This window comes from Bidens hawaiensis, unplaced genomic scaffold, assembly GCF_021521415.1.
Source record: "Bidens hawaiensis isolate Kalapana, Puna unplaced genomic scaffold, B.hawaiensis_p1.1 tig00039463_1, whole genome shotgun sequence".
NCBI lineage: Eukaryota > Viridiplantae > Streptophyta > Magnoliopsida > Asterales > Asteraceae > Bidens > Bidens hawaiensis.
In genome coordinates, this window is record NW_027496932.1 from 1 (window position 1) to 22,450 (window position 22,450).

Here is a 22,450-nt window from a genome sequence, read left to right on the forward strand (position 1 = left end):
TCGTAGTCTCTGGAGACGAAGTTGATCATGTGAGCATCTGGTGGTGGTGGTGTTGCTTTTTGTGGAAGATCTTCAGGATCATGGATCTTGGATTTATTTCTTCCCAAGAGCTCTTTAAAGTGGACCTTGCTCAGGAGGTATCCAATTTCCCTCATTAAGCCAATGCAATCGTCTGTCATATGGCCAAAATCTTTGTGGAAGGCACACCACTTAGACTTGTCTTTGAAGGTGGTCGTCTTCTCGTTCTTTCAGGGCCACCTTGCTTTCTCCCCTAGATCCTTCATGGCACAAATTAAGCCATGGGTATCTACGGAGAAGCAATACTCAGAGATGCAGGGATAGTCTTCATCATCATCTCCTTCTTCGACTGCTCGTACGTTTTGATTGTTGAACTTGGTGTACAGCTTTGAGTTGTTGTTCCTATATGAGGATCCTTTATTCTTATCAGGAGATTCTTGCTTTGTCTGAGCCCCCAATCGTTCTTGGATCCTTTTATCATCTTCCAGCCGTATAAACCTTAGTGCTCTATTCCTTACTTCATCTAGAGACCTGCAAGGAGTCATCACAAGATCATCATAAAAGGGGGAGCCCCTCTGAAGTCCCATCTTGAAAGCTTCAACAGCAGTAGCCATGTCAAGATTAGGGATTTCTAGAGCTTCCCTGCCGAACCTCGTAACAAAATCCCTAAGGGATTCATAACTTGGTTGGATAACTCGGTATAAATCACTAGTTAACTTCTCAAATTTCCTGCTACAGGAAAATTGAGTGTTGACAAGTTAACTAAGTGTGAAAAGGAAGTAACTGAAAAGGGAGGAAGACTTAGCAGCCATTTTAATGTTGATCCTGTCATTGTGGATCCTTGAGTCTCTCAGGAATGGGATTGATCTCCATTATTTCCCTGTATTGTGCCACAAGCTCTTCAGGATCAGTGGTCCCGTCGTAAGTCTTCATGTTGGGGGTTTGGAATCGCTTCGGGTTTTCAGCATCACAGATAGGTGGAGCAAATCTGGATAACTTGTGGCTTCCCTCCGGTATCTCAGGGATTGGAAGTATCACCCCGGGAAAACTGGATATCATATCCTTGAGCTTCTGTAGCTCCTTGGCCATAGCCTGGTTGATACCTGTATCCTGCATGGAACCACGGTTAGTATCTAAGGATATAGGATCTTACAAGTTACCTCTTTACTGGGTGAAGGTTGGCATCCCGGATGAGTAGCTGGGATAAGAGGAGTCTGCGATAGGAGTTGGTCCTCCAGAGGCTATGGTCTGCATGGGGATTATATCTCCTTCATGTACTTCAGAGGGTCGTTGATGTTGGACTCCTGAGGATCCTTGATTCTGAAAGAAGGATCCTTGAGTTTGGGAATTATAGGATCCTTAGAGATATAACCCAGAGGATCCTGGTGGAAGGATGGATTATCATTGCTGAAATAATGAGGATCCTTGAGCCTGTGGACCCATGGACCCCTGTTGAAGGATAGATGATCCTGGCTGAAACAGTGAGGATCCTTGAGCCTATGGACCCATGGACCCCTGTTGAAGGATAGATGATCCTGGCTAAAACAGTGAGGATCCTTGAGCCTGTGGACCCATGGACCCCTGTTGAAGGATAGATGATCCTTGCGAGAACTGAGCCATGGATCCTGGACTGGTGAAACCCAGCATCCTGAGCATCAGAGGAGTGTGATCCTCCGCTAGCCTCTTAGTCTTCTTAAGATCTTCTATCTCACGAAGGATCCTCTGGTTGGTCTTGTTCTGCTGCTCCATATATGCTTTAACCTGCGAAAACATAGATGAAACATCATTGTTAGTATTAACCACCGACACAGCAGCTACGGATTTCGAGCTCTAGAAGACTGGTAGTTGCGTCTTGCTTCCAGCAGCAGCAGGCCGTTGTGCTCCCGTGATTGGCGGAGGCATTGGTGGTAAAGTCCTTGATGAGAGAAGAACCGATGTTGTCATGGTTGACAAAGCAGAGGTTGATTGAGAGGCCATTTATAGTGATATGAGTATAAAAGGTTGAAAATTGATAGGAAATAATCTGGATTCTAGCACCAATTGCCCCACGGTGGGCGCCAAATTGTTTTGGATAAAAATAAGCTAAGGATAATGTATCCAAATCCGCAAAAGTGAGGTATAGTGCTATGCTAGTTACAATGATTATATGAACAAAAACGGAATGAACACCGTGATTTGTTGCGAGGAAAAACCCTTTGATCTTGTTCAGATCAAAAGAAAAAAACCACGGGTGATGACAACTCGTCGATCACCAATTTATTAATATAAAAAAAGGGTTAAAATGGTTGTGGAGATTAGATCGATGTTACAGTAATTGCTAACGTGTATAGAGAGAATAATAAGTTCTGCTCTAAGTGTGTGAGAGTACAAATGAGTTTCTAATAGATCATATCTCGATGTTTATAAAGAAAATACACATAACAAAAAGTCCTAACTATCAGCCACTATTCCACTACTCTTCCAACATTCATTGACCACGTGCTGGTAGCTTCCAGTAGCGAGATTTAAGGTGGACCAAGTCACAAAGCTGTTACTTCTGTTGAACAATAACCTACACACGTGAAACAATTGTAAAAAATATCAACCTCTGAGGATCCTTGATCTTTGACATGGTTCTGGAGCTCTTTAGGGGGATAACTAATCCAGACATATCTTCAAGGATAATATATCCTCAGCAGAGAAAATATCAGTCCTACAATTATCAAACCCACAATTTAACATTATGTGTTATTACGAATATTTGCTTGATCTTTTTTATGTCTCAAATTGATTATGTGCATGAGTGTTTATTTTATGTTGTTGTTGAGCCTTAATAAGTATGATCATACGCACCCCTAACTATTTTAGCCTTGTGCTAGTAGAATGGGCCTCATTCTTCGAGTATTTTGGTTGTTACCAAATATAAAGGAGCCACTGTTATTTACTCTACATTTATAATGGTTGTTGTATTATTCTATTTACACATGTGAATTGTGATTTTTGCCTCATTATATACATATATCAAACGCTAGTCTATTGCTCACCAACATTCGTGTTGATCAAATCTATTTTTATGCATGCTATAGGTTTATTTTTAGGCTGCTTATGAAGATTGAAGAGTCATCACTTAGATCATACCTTTAGGATACTTTAATGAATTTAGTGTTGATGAAATTGTTCGTAATTTATCTTGAACAAGTTGTATTTGTGATTATTGGATGAAATAAACAAGTTGAGTAAATATTGTCACTTTAATAGTGTCATAGTGTTCTTGAGAAATCCGTTGCACCCCGGCATGTTCCACCGTCTTTGTTCGGGGTGTGACACTTCGGGTTTACCCGTTAGCGCGAGCCAAGCTTCAAATACTTTCCTCCAAAATATCCGGGTGGCTTGAAAGTTAGCTGCAAATTAAAATTATTTGTCACAATCAGTATACATTTTTAATAAACACTAAATAAAGTTATATTAATTGTTAATATTAAAAAACTTATCAACGTCGGGATGCTCCGAAACGACAATCCAAGCCGTTGCGAGGGCTACTTCATCCTCCTCGGTCCATTGCTTGTATGGATCACGTTGCGCCATCGGTTCCCCCGATTGTTTTTTATTTTTAGTGTTTACGAGCTGGCTTTTGGCTTGAACTGGAGGCACGTGTTGTCTGAGTCACGTCACCGTCACCGGCTCCGGTTCCGGTTGGGTAGACCCGAACGCCGGCATGAGGTTTTGGGGCATCAGGTAGTTGGCATACATGTTTAGGTTCGGGTTGGCAAAAGAAAACTGATAGTTTTGGTTCGGTTGGTTTCGGGTGTTCGGTTTCCATTGCATGTTTACATTCGGTTGGTTCTGCGAACCATTGAATTGACTGAAAGGAGGGAATGGGTGGTTCGGTTGGTTCGGGTTGTTTCTAGGATTCATTTTTGTTGTATTTTTTTTAAGAATTTAGTTACGTGTAGTGTATGAAATGAATATGAGTTTGTACAAGAATGGGTATATGTATATATATATATTGTTTAAATTATTGTTTTTTTAAACTTGATCGTTTAACAGTCATTTTTATTATTTTATTATTATTTTCTAAACCAATCCCGACGACAATAACCCCCCCTTTATCGCCCCTAAAATCATCGGGGGGTGGGGGGTGGGAAATGTTCTCGCCTTGATTCGCCGCCCCCTACATACAGCCTAAGAGTTTATGAATCTAATACTCGTTTGCATTATTGATTGTGCTTATTAACTTTACTACAAAAAACCCTTAGGTTTAATAAGTACAACAAATTACCCATGTACTTACGCTAGATTATTCTAGCAATCACACCTGTAATCTTGTGACTCTAATGATAGCCCCTTCATCTCAATTGAGTAACGGTAACTGTTAGTGCACAGAAATTTGACACTGTGGATACGTCGTCTTGGCATATGTTCTTGGATCAGTGATCATTAGTTAGATCCCGTCAGGATCAAGGATCCTCAGTACTTATTATTTACTAACGATTGTTTCCTGTGTATAACATTATATATAACAGATGTAACGGCTAGAAGACCAGGTCTACCACCTATTTCTCAGCCTGAGTGATGGAGCACGTGGTCAAAGTGGCTGTTAAAAGTATATTCAAGATAAAGGCGGATTTTTAGGGATTTTAGTTAATAGTCTTTATTAATAATAACTCCATTGAGTTATTATCTTTGATTTATATTGAGATGATGATGAGCTAGGAAACATATTATCATCACACACACTAGAGCAGAAGCAAAACACTCTCTCTAATCACTAGTTTACATTGTAATCTCGATCATCATCTCCACAACACTTGTAACCACCTTTTATTATCAATATAATCGACGGTGATAGTTTTCACCGTGCGGGGGTTTTTTGTGCCGGAGATCACGATAATCACATACTCACCGACCAAAGGTTACCTTGTTGATCATTGACCGAAAAGATTCGACCAACGATTACTTAGTTAATCCTTGACCGATGAGATTCGACCAAAGATTACCTTGATAAGTTTTGACCGAAGTAAGACTATCTTGGTTAAGGGCTTTTTCCCTCATGATCACATCACTAAGTTCAGCAAGATTTCACTTATACATTAGTTATTATCGAGTTAGCACCTTACCTCACATTTACAAATTTGGATACTTGATCCTTAGCAGATTTTTGTCCAAAACAATTTGGCGCCCACCGTGGGGCAATTGGTGCTATAATCCAGATTATTTCCTATCAATTTTCAAATTTTCATACCCATATCACCATCAATGGCCTCTCAATCAGCCTCTGCTTCATCAACCATGCCATCCTCGGTTTCTCTCTCATCAAGAACTTTGCCGCCGATGCCTCATCCAATTAAGGGAGCACCAAGGACCACCGCGGCTGGAAACAAGACACAAATTCAAGTCCTCCAAAGCTCAAAAACCACTACTACCACTTCGGTGGTCAAACCTAACAATGACGTTTCTGCAATGTTTTCACAGGTTAAGGCATACATGGAGCAGCAGAACAAAACCAACCAGAGGATCCTACATGAAATTGAAGATCTCAAGAAAAGAAAGAGGCCAGCGGAGGATCAGACTCCCTTAATGCCTAGGGTGCTGGATTTTACTACTCCAGGATCCGTGGCTTGTTGGTGCATGATGTCAGTAGTTCAGTATCTTGTGTTTTGTCTGTGTCTGTAATCGTTTAGTCTTGTTTGTTTCGTGTCGAATACTGTTGAGTTTGTATGTTCGTTGATTTGTTTGAGCGAACTTAGGGAGTAGCGAAGTTAGACAACTTCGCCTAGCATGTTACGCAAAGTTGTCGAGGTATATATAAACCTCAACTTCGGGTTTTAGGGTTAAGGTTTTTGCTGAATGTGTTCTTGGTGATCTTGTGCATCACGTGTTGGAAATAGTAATACTTCAAGTTTTCAAGTATTATCTCGTGTGTCTACCTACTTATTTAACGTATTGCTTATCTTACACTCGCATCGTATTACGTGGGTATTCCGCACCCTCGTGTTACGAGATACTCTTGTGTAGATCCGGCTGGGAACCTACAATTGGTATCAGAGCATTTTGCTCGTGATTGTGTGGTTCGGGATTATCACACGGGTGTTAAGATCGTTCCGTTTTACCATTCGATGAACGAGTTTACGTTGAAATACCTAGTTTTTTTTCTCTTGCCCATCTTCCCTCAACAAATATACCTCCTAATCACCCTCACGTCTCTCGCAATCAACTTAACTAAAACCTGCAAAACCTGTCGTTCGTCAAGCGAAGTTGCCGTCACAATACGTAGGGTTTTAGCGAAGTTATAGGGTTTAAGCAAGTTATAGTCTAAGCGAAGATATAGTCCAAGCGAAGTTATAGTCCAAGCAAAGTTATAGTCCAGCGAAGTTATAGTCCAAGCGAAGTTATAGTCCAAGCGAAGTTATAGTCCAGCGAAGTTATAGTCCAGCGAAGTTGTACTAACTTCGCTGTAGCTGTTTCACAGAACCTTGTTTTTGATTCTTGAATCTCTATTCTTTCAACAATGACTTCTTTAAACATCACAGAACTGGTAAAGGTGAAGGTTGAAGCCGATTCAGCAACTAAAGCTCCGAAACTGCTTAAGGGTACCGATTTCGTTGCATGGAAAGATAGATTTGAACAATATGTGAAGTATCAAGACGCAAAGATGTGGGTTTGCATTCAAGACGGTTACATTCCACCAACATCCATGTTTGAAGGTCGTGAACAGATTAAGAAGTACAGTAAGATGGAGGATGATGAAAAGAAAATGTATGAGGCAGAGAGTAAAACGCATGCAACTATAACAATGACACTTCCACAAGAGATTCTCCATACTTTCAAAAAGTACAAAACTGCTAGAGAACTATGGGAAGCTTTAGAGAACAGATATGAAGGTAATGTTGGGATACGTACCTCCAAGACAAAGCTGCTAAAAACCCAATTCTCCGTATTCAAGTATCTGAAAAACGAATCACTTGATGATATTATCACACGATATTATAATTTGATGACCGAACTAAATAATTACTCCATTAAATACAAGGAAGAAGAGATAGTAGAGAAGCTTCTTGATGCTCTCCACCAAAATGGGAGATGTACACTGTTCTGATGAGAGAAGATAAGGACTTTGACAAGATTGATCTGGAAACGGTGGTAAATAAGTTACAAAATTTTGAACTTAACATGGTTCGAAAGGAGACACCAACTGATCAGGTTCAGGATCCGGGAATGTATGGTGCGAAAGTCACTTCAGGCTCAAGTTCAAAATCAGAATCCACCGCCTACTACTCAAAGGGGGAATCAAACTCAACTCCAGATGGTCATGTGATTCTCAATATGGATGGTGACGTATGTTTCGTAGCAGAAGGTAGTAATTCTTCAAAACCTCAAACCACAACTGGTAATTTCTCATCAAATGTTCCAAGCTATAACTACTCACAGATGCTCATGAATGTTAAATCAGCTGAACAGCAGTTTGCTCTCTATGCATCCTTCATTGCATCTTATGAGAACTACATCAAAGGTAAAATAGTCGACCCTGCAACTTTGGATGAAGACTATGATCAGATCGATGCTGATGATTTGGAAGAGATGGACCTGCAGTGGCAGATGGCAATGATAGTAAGAAGGGTAAAGAGATTCATGAAGAAAACGGATAGAAAGTTCGTTGGAGAAAGACCAGGGTTTGATAAATCAAAGGTTCGGTGTTATAACTGTCAACAAAACGGTCACTTTGCTAAGGAATGTACAAATGAGAGAGTCGAACGAAGTCAGAACAGGCCTACTCAACAGAATGGTGGTGGTAGTGAAAATAGGGCCATGGTATCTCAACAGAACGGTGGATATAACTGGAATATACAAGTTGAGGAGGTGTTCGAACAGGCAAATTTGGTAAACATCGAAACTGGAGTAAGTGAGAGAGAGACGGGGGAAGATCAAGCATACATGGCAGAAGTGAACGATCAGCTCTCTGAGGTAAGTTCTGAACTACATTGTGAACAATGTGAAAACCTGTCTGAACAATTGAAAACATTAACTGATCAGTTTGTTAGTTTGGATACTCAATTTAAAAACCTAAAAGAAGAACATCACTATTCTAAAACTAAAGAAAACAGTTACTCGGTAAAAATAAAAGCTAGTGAAAAGGATATCAGATGTCTTAAAGCAACTCTAGCTGAAAAAATCCAAGTGATTGATCTTAGTTATGAAGTGTTATAAGAAAAGACCAAACTAATAGCTGAAAAGGAGAAACAGATAGCTGATTACTAGGTTAAAGTGGTGGAACTAAACAGAAAAATTGAACAATTCAGAAATTCTTCTGCAATGTTAGATCACATCATAAGTGTTCAACGTTCCCCGGTTAACAAATGGGGAATTGGATTTTCTGAAGTTCCACCACCATACAGCAATAACTATACTTATGATCCTAGTAATCAGCAATCTACGAATGTTGAGATTAGTCAAACAGTTCCTATAAAAATTTCTGCTAAAGAAACTGAATTTAATAAGAGTGAAACGAGTAAGTCAAGTTCTAATGTCACTAGCTCTGTCTCTAATTCTGTCTCATCAAATCAGATAAGTCGTCTGAATCAGATAAGATAGAAGAAAAGGTTGTGTTACTAAAACGAGGGGAGGACTATAATCCTGATGAAAAGAAATCTTCCCTAAATTCGTTCGTCCCACCATATGTGAGACAAACGGATAGTAACGCAACCTCGAAATCAACAACAAATTTTGAGACGAAAGTTCAAAACAACCAGAAGAGTTCGAACAGAAGTTGTTTTAGATGCAACAAGTTAGGACATCTTGTCGTTGATTGTCCTCTAAAACAAAGAAAACCTAGAAATATTAGGCCTGCTAAAACTGAGTATAAAACGCGTACTAATTATGATGCTGGTAAGAACACTAACAAACCAAATTACAGTCATTAGTCTAAGCCAAGATTTCAAAGAAATCAGTCTCGTTTTTTTCCAGCAAATTACCAAACCAATAGTTACAACTCAATTAACTCAAGAAGGTTTGGAGGGCCTCATAGCCAGTCATCTAGAGGTTTTTCTTATAGAACTCATAGAAACTCTCCTCAAACTAACTTTAGGCAACCAAGATTCTGGGTGCCGGATAGCAGATTTAATCAACCCAAGACCAGAAGGTCTTGGGTCCCCAGATTTTAATTCATTTCTTTAATTGTGCAGGAACAGTCAAACAGGGTTGTAAACAATATGTGGGTTGTTGACAGTGGCTGTTCCCGGCACATGACTGGTAACAAGAATTTGTTACGTGACTGGAAATCTGTTCAAGGAGGAAGAGTTAGTTTTGCAGGGGAAAATGGTGGAAGAATTAGTGGTATTGGGACTGTGACTAATGGGAGAATAAAGTTGGAAAAGGTGAATTTTGTAGAAGAGTGGAAGCATAACTTGTTGAGTGTTTCTCAGATCTGTGATAAAGAATACACTGTTCATTTCACTAAAGATGAGGCACTCGTGCTTTATCCTGGTTTCAAGATACCAGAGACATGGGTTGTAATGAGAGCTCCAAGAGAGAGAAACACGTATGCGATGGATATGAGATCAACCGAGATGACAACAGAAGAATCATGCCTTCTGTCAAAAGCAACTGAATCTAAGTCAGAACTGTGGCACCGAAGAATGGGTCATATACATCTTCGTAAGATGAACTACATAGTCAAGAATGGGTTGGTGCTAGGGGTTCCTTTGAAGAACTTCAATTTTGAGGATCAATGTGTATCATGCAAGAAAGGAAAACATCACAAGAAGCCTCATTACTCCAAGAAAGTTAACTCAATTGTCAGCACCTTGGACCTACTTCACATGGATCTCTTTGGTCCTGTGAATGTAAAGAGTCTAGGAGGAACTTCATATTGTCTGGTGGTAACCGATGATTACTCTCGATACTCTTGGGTCTATTTTCTGAAGGCAAAAGATGAGACAGTTCAGTTGGTAATTAACTTGATTACCAAGGTTGAGAATATTGTTGGGAGAAAGGTTAAGTACACCAGGAGTGATAATGGTACAGAGTTCAAGAACTACAGATGGAGATGTTCTGCTTACAGAAAGGGATAGAGCATCAGTACAACGCCCCATATACTCCGCAACAAAATGGAGTAGCTGAGAGGAAGAATAGAACGCTAATAGAAGGCGCCAGGACCATGCTGGCAGATGCTAAACTTCCTGTGGTGTTCTGGGCTGAGGCTGTTGCTACAGCCTGTTATATCCTTAATCGTGTTTTAACTGTTAAAAGATTAAATAAAACATGTTATGAACTTATGCATGGTAGAAAGCCAAACTTGAAGGGTCTCGAACCTTTCGGGTCCCCATGTTCGATATTAAAGACTAACTCTAAATTTGGTGAGAAAGCCGATGAAGGTATCTTAGTCGGCTATGTTGTTGGGACACCCAACAGAAGAGTCTTTAATCTATCGAACAGCAAGGTTGAGGTGGTCTGTAACACTGACATTACTATTTACAAATCACCAAAGCCTAGCATGGGACCAGCAGAGGCTTTCGACTATGATAAGCTTTTCAAATCTTTAAATGTGCCATACTTAGATTTTGCAGACATTGATGAGAAAATAGCCTCGCAGATACTGTATGACGACGAGGAGACCATCATGCAACGTCCACAATATGATAAAAATCAACCAACCTCGTCCAATGGGGTTGAATCTCCTACTGTCTCGAATGAAGATGAGTTCTATAATCCATTTCACACTCAACCTCAGTCTCACACTGATGAACTTTCTCCAAATCTTGAGAATGATATGGAAGTTGGTCCGATTCAGACTACTAGAGTTCACAAGAATCATCCTTTGAAGAATGTGATCGGTAATCCTTCTGACGGTGTTCGTACAAGAAGAAGTTTGGATGAACACATATGCGTTTACGCAAGCATTAAAGAGATGGGTATAATAAATGAATGCTTGTACACCTGCTTCATCAGCCAGATTGAACCAAAGAATTATCAAATGGCACTGAAGGATAGCTCGTGGGTTGAAGCCATGCAGGAAGAACTGGCACAGTTTGAGAAGATGGAAGTGTGGAAATTAGTTGAGAAACCGCAAGAAGTAACTGCTATCGGTACAAAGTGGGTGTTTAAATGTAAGAGAGATGAGAAGGGGATAATCATACGGAACAAGGAAAGATTGGTAGTGAAAGGGTTTAATCAGCAGGAAGGAGTCGATTACAATGAAGTGTTTGCTCCTGTAGCGAGATTGGAGGCAATCCGACTGTTTTTGGCGTATGCTGCACACATAGAGATGAAAGTGCTCCATTTAGATGTGAAAAGCGCATTTCTTTATGGTAAAGTCGATGAGGTGGTATATGTTGAACAACCCCCGGGTTTCCCTGACCCAGATTTTCCTGATCATGTGTACAAACTGAGTAAAGCATTATATGGGTTACATCAGGCTCCTCGTGCCTGGTACACAACATTGTCAGACTACTTGCTAGAAAATGGGTTTAAAAGAGGAAAGATTGATAGTACGCTGTTTGTCAAGAGAAAAGGGGGAGAGTTTCTTCTCGTTCAGGTTTATGTGGACGACATCATTTTTGCTGCATCAAAAGTCACTATGTGTCAGGAATTTGAAGCGGTCATGAAGAAGAGGTTTGAGATGAGCGCCATGGGCGAATTAACTTTCTTTTTGGGATTGCAGGTAGATCAGAAGAAAGATGGCATGTTTATTCATCATACGAAATATGTCCATGATGTGCTCAAACGCTTCAAGATGGATGATTGTACCCCATTTGACACTCCAATCTGCGTCAACCACAAACTGGGTGCTGATTCCGACAGTGATGATGATGTGGATCCCACTCAATATCGGGCAATCATAGGTTCTTTAATGTATTTAACAGCATCTAGACCTGACATTATGTTTGCAGTTTGTCTTTGTGCTCGTTTTCAGGCAAACCCGAAGGAATCTCACATAAAGGGAGTGAAGAGAATCTTGCGGTATCTCAAAGGCAAGCCTAAGTTGGGTTTATGGTACACGAAAGGGGGAGAATTGGATTTGGTAGCTTACACCGATTCTGACTATGGAGGTTGCAATCAGAACAGGAAGTCAACAACCGGTGGATGTCAGTTTCTCGGAGGAAGATTGGTGTCGTGGCAGTGCAAGAAGTAGACCTCAGTAGCCATTTCCACCTGCGAAGCAGAGTATATGGCAGCATCAAACTGCTGCTCCCAGGTTTTATGGATACAACAGCAATTGCGCGATTATGGTCTGAATTGCACTCAAACTCTTATTTGCATTGATAACACTGCTGCAATCTCAGTAACTAACAATCCCGTTAAACATAGTAAAACTAAACATATTGACACTCGTCATCATTTTATATTGGATTGTGCTGAGAAGAAATTAATTGTGCTTGAAAAGGTTGATTCTTTGGATAATTTTGCCGATCTTTTTACTAAAGCGTTTGACCGATCCCGTTTTCAAAATCTTGTTGAGCTTAATGGGATGATCAATCCCTAGTAACCTTGTTTTCAGTTAAAAAAAAACATCACTATCGCTTAAAATTTTGTCGGTTGCTCAAGTTTGAAGGACATATCTTAGGATATGTTTGGTCCTTACTTCTACTTATAGATTATGAGGATAGCCATTAACCAGGTGACTGAAAGTGACCGGGGCGGTTTATGATGGGTTTTTATTCTTTCGCTGAAAAATAGTCGTTCATACTTAGTTAGAAGGACACATACTCGTATGTGGTCGGTCCAGCTGATCCATTGGATCTTCAGGATAGTCGTTTACCTGAAGACTTTGACTTGACCGGGGCGATAGAATTTAAAATTTTTTTAGGGAGATGATATAATTTTTCAAGTCTATAACTTCGTAAGAAGTTTCAATACGATGTTTAAAAGAAAATTGATCCAACCTTGGAAAGTGATAGAAAAACTGATTTTGTGTGCTTAACTGGTGAAGTTATTAGGCCTAAAAGACTCTAGAACAGTCATTGTATGTTATGGTAGCTTTCTATGGTGCGTAAAAGTATAAGTGATACAATCTAAATCTCCTCGATTTAATGTGGAGAATCATTTTGAGTTGTGCATGTCTCCATATACATATTTCCGAATGATAGGCAGAAAAGTGATTACCCAGTCATACACGAGCCCGTGAGTGTTCTGATTCCCGCAAAGATAGTGTTAAGTACCTGCAGTGATCCAGATTCGGGGCTTGCAGTTGTCTACAATTTGAAGTTGTATTAATGTCTTTATTTGTATCAGTGTAAAAAAAAAAAACGGGAAGAAAGAATATTTCAAGCATAAGAAAGAACGGGAAGAAGAACTCTAAAGATAGATGTGTGCTCATTGTTTAATCAGACACTACGGGTCGAAGTCAACTCAGGGTGACTTAGGGAAAGCTAAATACGCTTTGAGAATAGATAGGAGGCATCACAGTCTCTCATGTGATGTCCATCTAAATTTTGAGCTTAATTGAACCTAATCCGTATCACAGAAGCGATGAAAACCATACTAAGTTTTATACCTGCTTACAAACTGTTTCTTTATGTCATAATACCGCTGAACATGGATCTGAGTGACAGCCACTTAATTAGTATGATTCCTGTTCGGATCTTTTCTAAAACATGCAGGTTCTCGTCGAGACTGAAATTTGATCCCGTCTATTCTAATTATTTAACTTTTTCGTTATGTATTTCGTTTTATGGTTTAAATTTTTGAAACTTGGTTACTTGGTTCTTTGATTGAAAAATTTAAATCTTTTTCGGAGATGTTTAAAAGCCAGTTGAATTGTGTTCAACGTTTTCTGGTTCTGTTTTTAAAATAATAATAATGGCGATGTTCTTGGTAAACAAGTGAGGCGAAGTTGACATGTCATTGACTTGGCAAAGTTAGTCTTGGGGCGAAGTTATCACAACTTCGCCTCTGGGGTTTATTTAAACTATATAAACAGCTGCGGTGGTCTTTTGGTCAAACTATTTTCAAACCCTCTAACCCTCGGCGAACTTATACTCTTGAATCGAACCTCATTATATTCTATTTCTTGTCCTTGATTAAGGTTTGTAGGATCCATGTAACCCGTAATTCGTTATATATGGTGATAATCGGTATCACGAAGATTCAGTTTGTGGTCTCGCTAAACCCTCGTTTAACATATCGTTTTTACAGTGTTTAGTATCAAATGTTGGTTATATGGATCTCAATCGAACAACCTCTTTCATGTTTTCATTCTCAAAATCGGCCGAACAAAACCACAAATGGGTCAATCGTGATACGCCGATTAAGAGGCGAAGTTAGGGTTTAGGCGAAGTTGTACTCAACTTCGCCATATGATTAACTTCGCCTGTTCAAGAAAATGTTGATTAAGTGTACTGGTTCTGTTACTCTCTGTGTTCATGCTCAGGCGAAGTTGGGCTTCAAGCAAAGTTCACAATCAATTACTTCATAACTACGCCTATGGTAAAGGGCGAAGTTATGACCTGTTTAGACAAAGAACTGACTTAAACTGTTTGTTGTGCAGATATGGCTGCTGTGGCAGGTGCTGGTGGTGATGAAGGTGGTGATAATAACCGACAGTTCTTTCCGGGTCACAACATGTATATCACCTTGGATCCGGATGCTCGTGGTATAGACGACTATCGTGAGATCATTTCATTCCTCGTTCGCTCACGTATTTTTCACGCCATCACGACTACTCTTCCCATTTCACTACCAAATACTGAAGACTTTTGGAGAACAGTTGAATATGACTGTAGGGTTGATCCTCCGGTTATGCGAGCAACAATGAACAATCAGGTGGTACAGTTCTCGACCGAACAGATAAGGGTAACTTTACAGCTTGGGGTTGAAACTACTGATAATCCTACTGAATTTTCGGCCTCCTTCAGAGATGGTGCGTTTTTGCGCATGGGGTATTCTGGTCCGTTGGGTGACTCTCAGAGGAGGAAAGGATTTTTGTTAGATCAGTGGCGGTTTCTTATGCACGTGATGATAGTGTGCATGTCTGGTCGGAAAGCTGGTACAATTGGTATGGGGGCAACAATGCAATCGGCAATGACTGCTTTAACTTACAACAAGCCGTACAGCTTTAGTCAGATGATTTTTTATGAGATAGATCGTCAGAGACGCGTGGTGTCTAGGGAAAGATTTTTGATGTACCCAAGATTCTTGCATATGATTCTAAACCATGTAGCTCCCAATCTACCACAACGACGTCCCATCTCGTTTGTGGAAAGTGTTTCTAAAAGAATCTTTGTGCAGTGTGGAAACCATGTAGTAAACCTGATCTCCGTCTGAGGCATACTGCAATGTTCGGTTATCTGGTGAATCCTGCTTATGTGGCTCCTCCAGGTGATGAATTTCGTGATCAGGCACCGCAACAGGCAAATGTTCTTCAACCACCACCTGTGGTTCAACCACCACCCGTGGTGCAGCAAGCACCGCCTGTTGATCCTGTCGTCGCTCCAGAAGAACAGGTTGACCTTGAAGCTGTCTTTGGGGGGGCATGGGTTCTTTGACATGGAACGAGTTGATCCAGCTGCTGAAATTCAAGCTTCAGTGGCTGAGGCGTCTGGTGTAAATGTTTCCGTGATCGCTACATCTGTGGAGGATCCTGAGAGAACTGGCTCGGATTCCTCCGATGACGATATTGTTGTAGCACAACAAATTCTTGCCAGACAAGAAAGAATTCATGGCAAGCGAAAGAGAGACTCCGATGATAGTGAATCAGATTATGAGGAGGATATGTATCGTATGGTACGAAAATCAAAGAAGTAACGGGTTGGTGAAAGTTCAAGAGTTGGTGAAAGTTCGAGAGTCCTACGTTTTTCTCCACCATCCTTATCTGGTATGACTATGTTACATGCTACTTCAACTGTCTCACTGCCAATTTCCTCAAGTGTTCCTTTGGTGACCACATCGTCATCTTTTGGTTTACCTCCAACCTCGTTTCAATTTACTGCTCCTGAAATAGTTTCCTTGCCACCTCCTACTCTTACTCCATCAGAGGTTGTTGCAAGGTTTGTTGAGTCAACATTGGTTGCTACTGCAGGGTTGTTTGTTTCGATACCACCCGCGGTCACTATTCAGTCTACATCGGATATACCAGCTAGTTTGGGAATTCCTCCACCGTATGCTCAAGATATTTCTCATATGCGTTTTAATTTTGATGCTACTTTGTCTGATTCTGAAAGGATAGCGGCTCTTGAATGGGTAGTTGCTGAACAGTCAAGAATCAATCTAATCCAGACTCAAGCTATCCAGCGACTTGTGGCAGAAAATCAGATCCAATCGTCCCTCCTTGTTGAACACGTAAACTATTTGATGCTCTAAAACAATTCTTAGCATCTCAGGGGGAGACGAGCTGCAAGGGTGATGAGTTGAGAACCAAAAAGAGGCAAGACAGAGACGATGATCCCAATGCTTCAGAAGGTGCAGGTGGTGAGTTGTCAAGAACTGAACAAACTCTTGGGACTTTCACATCTCAGGGGGAGTCTGCTGGTACATCAGGTGGAACAGGTGGTGAAAATGTGGTGGTTGTTGATGATGAGGAAGTGCTGGAACAGGATGATGAGTTAGTCGATGATGTGTTAACGATTGATGAGATTGAAAAGATTGGTGAACAAATTGAGATTGATAGTGAGTTAGAAGAAGGTGAGATTGTTGATGATGGTGTAGAGCATGATATTCTAAATGTTGAAAGGGTGAACTTGAATCAAGATGCAAATGTGTCGGATGAGTCTGAGTGAGAAGAACAGCCGAGATGGAAAGAAGGCTATGCTCAGTGGTTCGTCAGGACAAAGAAGCCTGCGATATCGACAATGTTTAAGAAGAATTACAATATCAAGGGCTACGCTGAGTCGAAGAAAGGTATCATTTGCTGGCTATATGATGAGCAGTTAAAGTTGTTTGTGATTAAGCGTTATGATGGGATTCAGTACTTTAAGAAGGCATTGAGATCACTGAACACTTTGCCTGAGTGTGAGGTGAAAGATTTAGCTCATTTGAGGTTGATTAATCGAAGCGATGACAATTTTGCAAGATGGGTTGGAAGGATTGTGTGGAAAGAGAGTATCAAGGAGAAAAAGTTTGAGTTATTGAAGCCTCAGAAAGGAAAATTGGTTGAAGATAAAGAAAGAGGAATGAGGGTTGATGACAAGCCTTGGATGGTGATGAAGTACAAGCCGATTCGGTGTTTAAAAGAGGTGCCGATGAAGATGATGCCCAAAGACGTGTTAAAGAATCTCAAGTGGTGGTATGTTGACTACTAGACCGCTGAAGCGGTTATGGAGGATGAAGACGAACAGGAGATTCTGAGAGTGTATGATCCCATGCACTTGGTTAATTTGTCTCAGGCTGATTTGTAGGTACTGAACGATAAGAAGATATTTTACATTCCTGGGTGGAAGGATGAAGCCAAGAAGTACCAGAGGGTGGTCTCTGTCTGTGTAAGGCAGGGCATTCATGCTTGAAGACGGATGGCACGTGATTTTTGAGATTACAAGACACGAGAATGAAGATAGAGATATTAAGCTACTGCCAAGGGGAGTCTGTTGGTGCATGATGTCAGTAGTTCAGTATCTTGTGTTTTGTCTGTGTCTGTAATCGTTAAGTCTTGTTTGTTTCGTGTCGAATACTGTTGAGTTTGTATGTTCGCTGATTTGTTTGAGCGAACTTAGGGAGTAGCGAAGTTAGACAACTTCGCCTAGCATGTTAGGCGAAGTTGTCGAGGTATATATAAACCTCAACTTCGGGTTTTAGGGTTAAGGTTTTTGCTGAATGTGTTCTTGGTGATCTTGTGCATCACGTGTTGGAAATAGTAATACATCAAGTTTTCAAGTATTATCTCGTTTGTCTACCTACTTATTTAACGTATTGCTTATCTTACACTCGCATCGTATTACGTGGGGATTCCGCACCCTCGTGTTACGAGATACTCCTGTGTAGATCCGGCTGGGAACCTACATGGCTCAACATACTCAAGGATACTCAATCCTTCAGCAAGGATCATCTATCCTTCAACCAGGGTCCGTGGGTTAACAAACTCAAGGATCCTCGTTCTTTCAGCCAGGATTGTCTATCCTTCAACAGGGGTCCATGGGTCAGCAAACTCAAGGATCCTCGTTCCTTCAACAATGATCATCCATCCTTCAACCAGGATCCTTTGGATTGTATCCTCAAGGATCCTTCAGCTCCCAACCTCAAGGATCCTTCTGGCAGAATCAAGGATCCTCAGGAATTCACCATCGAAGTTCTTCAGATGTCCATGAAGGGGATATCATCCCCATGCAGACCATTGCCTCTGGTGGACCTGCTACTGTAGCAGATGCCTCTCATCTTAACTACACTTCTGGGATGCCAACGTTCAACCAACCAAGAGGTAATGCCTATAATCACATATCCTCAGACACTAACCTTGGCTCTATGCAGGATACAGGTATCAATCAGGCTATGGCTAGGGAACTTCAGAAGCTTAAGGATATGATATCCAGCGTGCCAGGAGTGGTCCGTCCAATTCCTGAAATACCAGATGGGAGCCACAAGCTGTCCAGATTTGCTTCACCGATATGCAATGCGGAGATCCCGAAACGCTTTCAAACCCCTAACATGAAGGTGTATGATGGGACTACTGATCCGGAAGAACACGTGACTCAGTATAGGGAAAGGATGGAGATCAATCCAATTCCTGAAAGACTCAAGGAAGCTTGTCTATGCAAGGGTTTCGGATCCACACTAACAGGATCTGCACTTAAATGGCTGCTAAGTCTTCGTCCTTATTCTGTTACATCTTTTTCACATTTAGTTAACTTGTTCAACAGCCAGTTTTCTTGTAGTAGGAAATTTGAGAAGTTAACTAGTGACTTATATAGATTTTTCCAACCTTATGATGAGTCCTTAAGGGATTTTGTTACAAGGTTTGGCAGGGAGGCCCTAGAGATCCCTAATCTTGATATAGCTACGGCTGTTGAAGCACTCAAGATGGGACTTCAAAGGGCCTCCCCATTTTATGATGATCTTGTGATGACTCCATGCATGACTTTAGATAAAGTCAGAAACAGGGCACTCAGATTTATAAGGCTAGAGGATGATAAGAAGATCCAGGAACGGTTAGGAGCTCCAGCAAAACAAGAGTTACCTAACCAGAAACAAGGATCCTCATTCAGGAACAATAAATCGAAGCCTTACTCCAAGTTCAAAAACCAAAATGTCCGGGCAGTTGAAGAAGGAGATGATGATGAGGACTACCCAAGTATTTATGAATATCACTTCTTAGTTGATACTCATGGTTTGATTTGTGCCATGAAGGATCTTGGAGAGAAAGCAAGGTGGCCTCGGAAAATTGAGAAAACAACATCATTCAAAGACAAGTCCAAGTGGTGTGCATTCCATGAAGACTTTGGCCATCAGACCGGTGATTGTATTGGTTTAAGGAGGGAAATTGGATACCTCCTAAGCAAAGGCCATTTCAAAGAGCTCTTGGGAAGAAAAATGTCCTGGATCCAGGATCCTGAAGAGGTTCCTCAAAAAGCTACTCCGCCACCACCAGATGCTCAAGTAATCAACTTCATCTCCGGTGGCTCGGATATATGTGGTACTTCCTTCTCCATAGTTAAGAGACTGGCCAAAGAAACCAAGTTGGATAACGGGGAACGACCAGTCATATCCACTACTTTGACGACTGACAAAAGAATCTTCTTTGATGAAGAAGATAAAACCAGCATCCAGGATCCTCACCACGACGGTTTAATTGTTACTTTGTTTATTGCTAACCATTATGTACATAGGATCCTAGTAGATGGTGGGAGCTCGGTTAATATCATCCAACACGATGTGCTTCAGAAAATGAACATACCAGACTCGAAGATCATTCCGAAGACGTCAGTGCTAGTTGGTTTCAGTGGAGAAACCAAGAAAACATTGGGGATATTAACCTCCCAATATACATCGAAGGGTTAAACTCTTACCAAAAGTTTTGTGTTATTGACAATCTTTCTTGTTGCAATGTTATTCTTGGCAGGCCTTGGCTACATGGGATGAAGGTTGTAGCCTCTACTTAGCATCAATGCATCAAACTACCAACTCCTTGGGGAGTAGTAAGGATAGATGGTGACCAAGTGGAGGCCAAGAATTATTATTCTTCATCCATGAAGCCGACATTTAAACAAACGATAACATAGCAATTTCAGCAAAATCCTAGGAATGTACTGGAAGCTCGAGAGCAGGACCTAAAAGAAGTATCCTTAGATCCCGAGGATCCAGATGTGAAAGTTTTCCTAGGATCCAGTATCCCAAATGAGATCGAGGAGGATATAGTATCCTTCCTAAAGCGACGAAAATCTACATTTGCCTTTAGACATTCAGACATGACAGGTATTTCAAAGGAGGTAATTACTCATAAATTGGGCCTTGATCATTCAATTAAACCCGTCCATCAGAAGCGAAGGAAATTCGCTCCTGAGAGGAACGCGATCATACAAGAAGAAGTTGAAAAACTTCTTAAGTCCGGTATGATCAGAGAGGTTAAGTATCCTCGATGGTTAGCTAATGTGGTTGTTGTTTCTAAAAAGAATGGAAAGTGGAGGGTGTGTGTCGATTTTACTGATTTAATCAAGGCATGCCCCATGGATCTTTTCCCGTTACCACATATAGATTCCATGGTGGATGCAACGGCAAGACATGAAATGCTTACCTTTATGGATGCTTCCTCTGGATTTCAACAAATTCAGATGGAACCATCTGATCAAGAGGATACAGCATTCATGACTCCTACCGGCATATACTGTTATACTGCTATGCCGTTTGGACTAAGAAATGCAGGGGCAACATACAAAAGACTAGTCAACATGATGTTCAAGGATCAGTTGGGCAAGACTATGGAAGTATACATCGATGACATGGTGGTAAAGTCAAAAAAAGCTGAGGATCACCTTAAAGACCTCGAAGAAGCATTCAATATCCTCGACCAATATAACATGAAATTGAATCCGTCAAAATGCCACTTTGGTGTTAAGGCTGGAAAGTTTCTGGGATATATGGTGACTAAAAGAGGAATTGAAGCAAGCCCCGAGCAGATTGAAGCCATCATTGTCGGACCGGTGCGGGACACGGTTTCCCAACGATTCACGGGGCAACGTGTTAGAGTGCGGAATCCTCTAACACGGCGATTCGGTGGTGATCAACAACGCACGGTTACGATTCCTAAGACGGTTTGACACCTAGGGACGGAGGAAAAGACCGACACGACGAAGATTGGCAGAGAGGATTTTCGGCAGTAGCAGGTTCGTGACTGTGTGTAATGTGTGCTGTCTCCTGTGAAATTTCCTAAGTTTCGTTTATATATCGTATACTGATTCGATCGAATGAGTATCTCATTCGATCGAATGAGTCCTGGTTCGATCGAATCAGTCACTGATTCGATCGAATCAGTTTCTTTTGACATTTTCAGTCCGTTAACTTGGTTTCACGATCGTTATTTTCATATCGAACCATCCTGATAGAACTGGGGACATACACATGACATTTCATGTCCTAACAAACTCCCCCTTGGAGCCAGTTCTATTTACTTATAATCAATCGAGTTCTCTTGCTCGATCGTAACTCCCCCTTGGAGTTATCTCACTCTCTCTTTTCTCAAAGCTAGTGGTGCGCACGTTGCATCCACGAACTCCTTTCTTCATGAAGTTCTCTCAAGATCAAATGGTTCAGTCAGTCAGACTTACCATAGGTTCCGCAAATCCTGAGAAGCTGTCAATTGAATTTTTAGATAAACATTTAAGCACAATCTATCACAATGTTCCAAAACAAATTACATTCAACTCAAGAACAATTACAATCAGAAGATTAAACCTTGAATTACAACAAAAAACAAAATAAACATGACAATTAAGCTTCAGTTTCTTGTGCATACTTCTTCTGTTGCTCTTTCCAGTTTGATCCTGCATGTATGTCATAGGCAAAGCAAATCCTAATGACATTTCTATACGTTAATGCTTGCTCTCTGTCTTCGGGGGCATAAAGAATCTCTGTCTTGTATAGTGTATAGACATCCTCCCGTGACAAGTTTGTGAGCCACATAGGATCAAATATGCGAATTGTGCTCCAATTTCCATTGTCGTTGAGCACGATAACTGCTTCATGCAGTCTTCCATCATAGTACCAATGCCTGAATGCTTTGTAGAAGTCCTGCTTCATCTTTCTTAGAGGAATCTTCTTCATCGTGAGTGGTGGCATGTACTTCAAGATAATCATTGGCCTGTTGGTGATCGGATCGATCTCCTTTTTACTTGTATATCTCTTTGGCCTCTGTGGAGTGATCATCTTCCATTTTGAGTTGTATTCCTTTCGCAATACACTCTGATAGTACGTGGCAAATGGAGATGAACTGGCGTAAAGCATATCAAGATAGTTCAGACGGTTTAGATCATAAGTAGGAAGAGTCTTCAAGTCAGTGATACGTTGAAAGTACTCAACCCCTTTTTCTCTCTTGATAGCA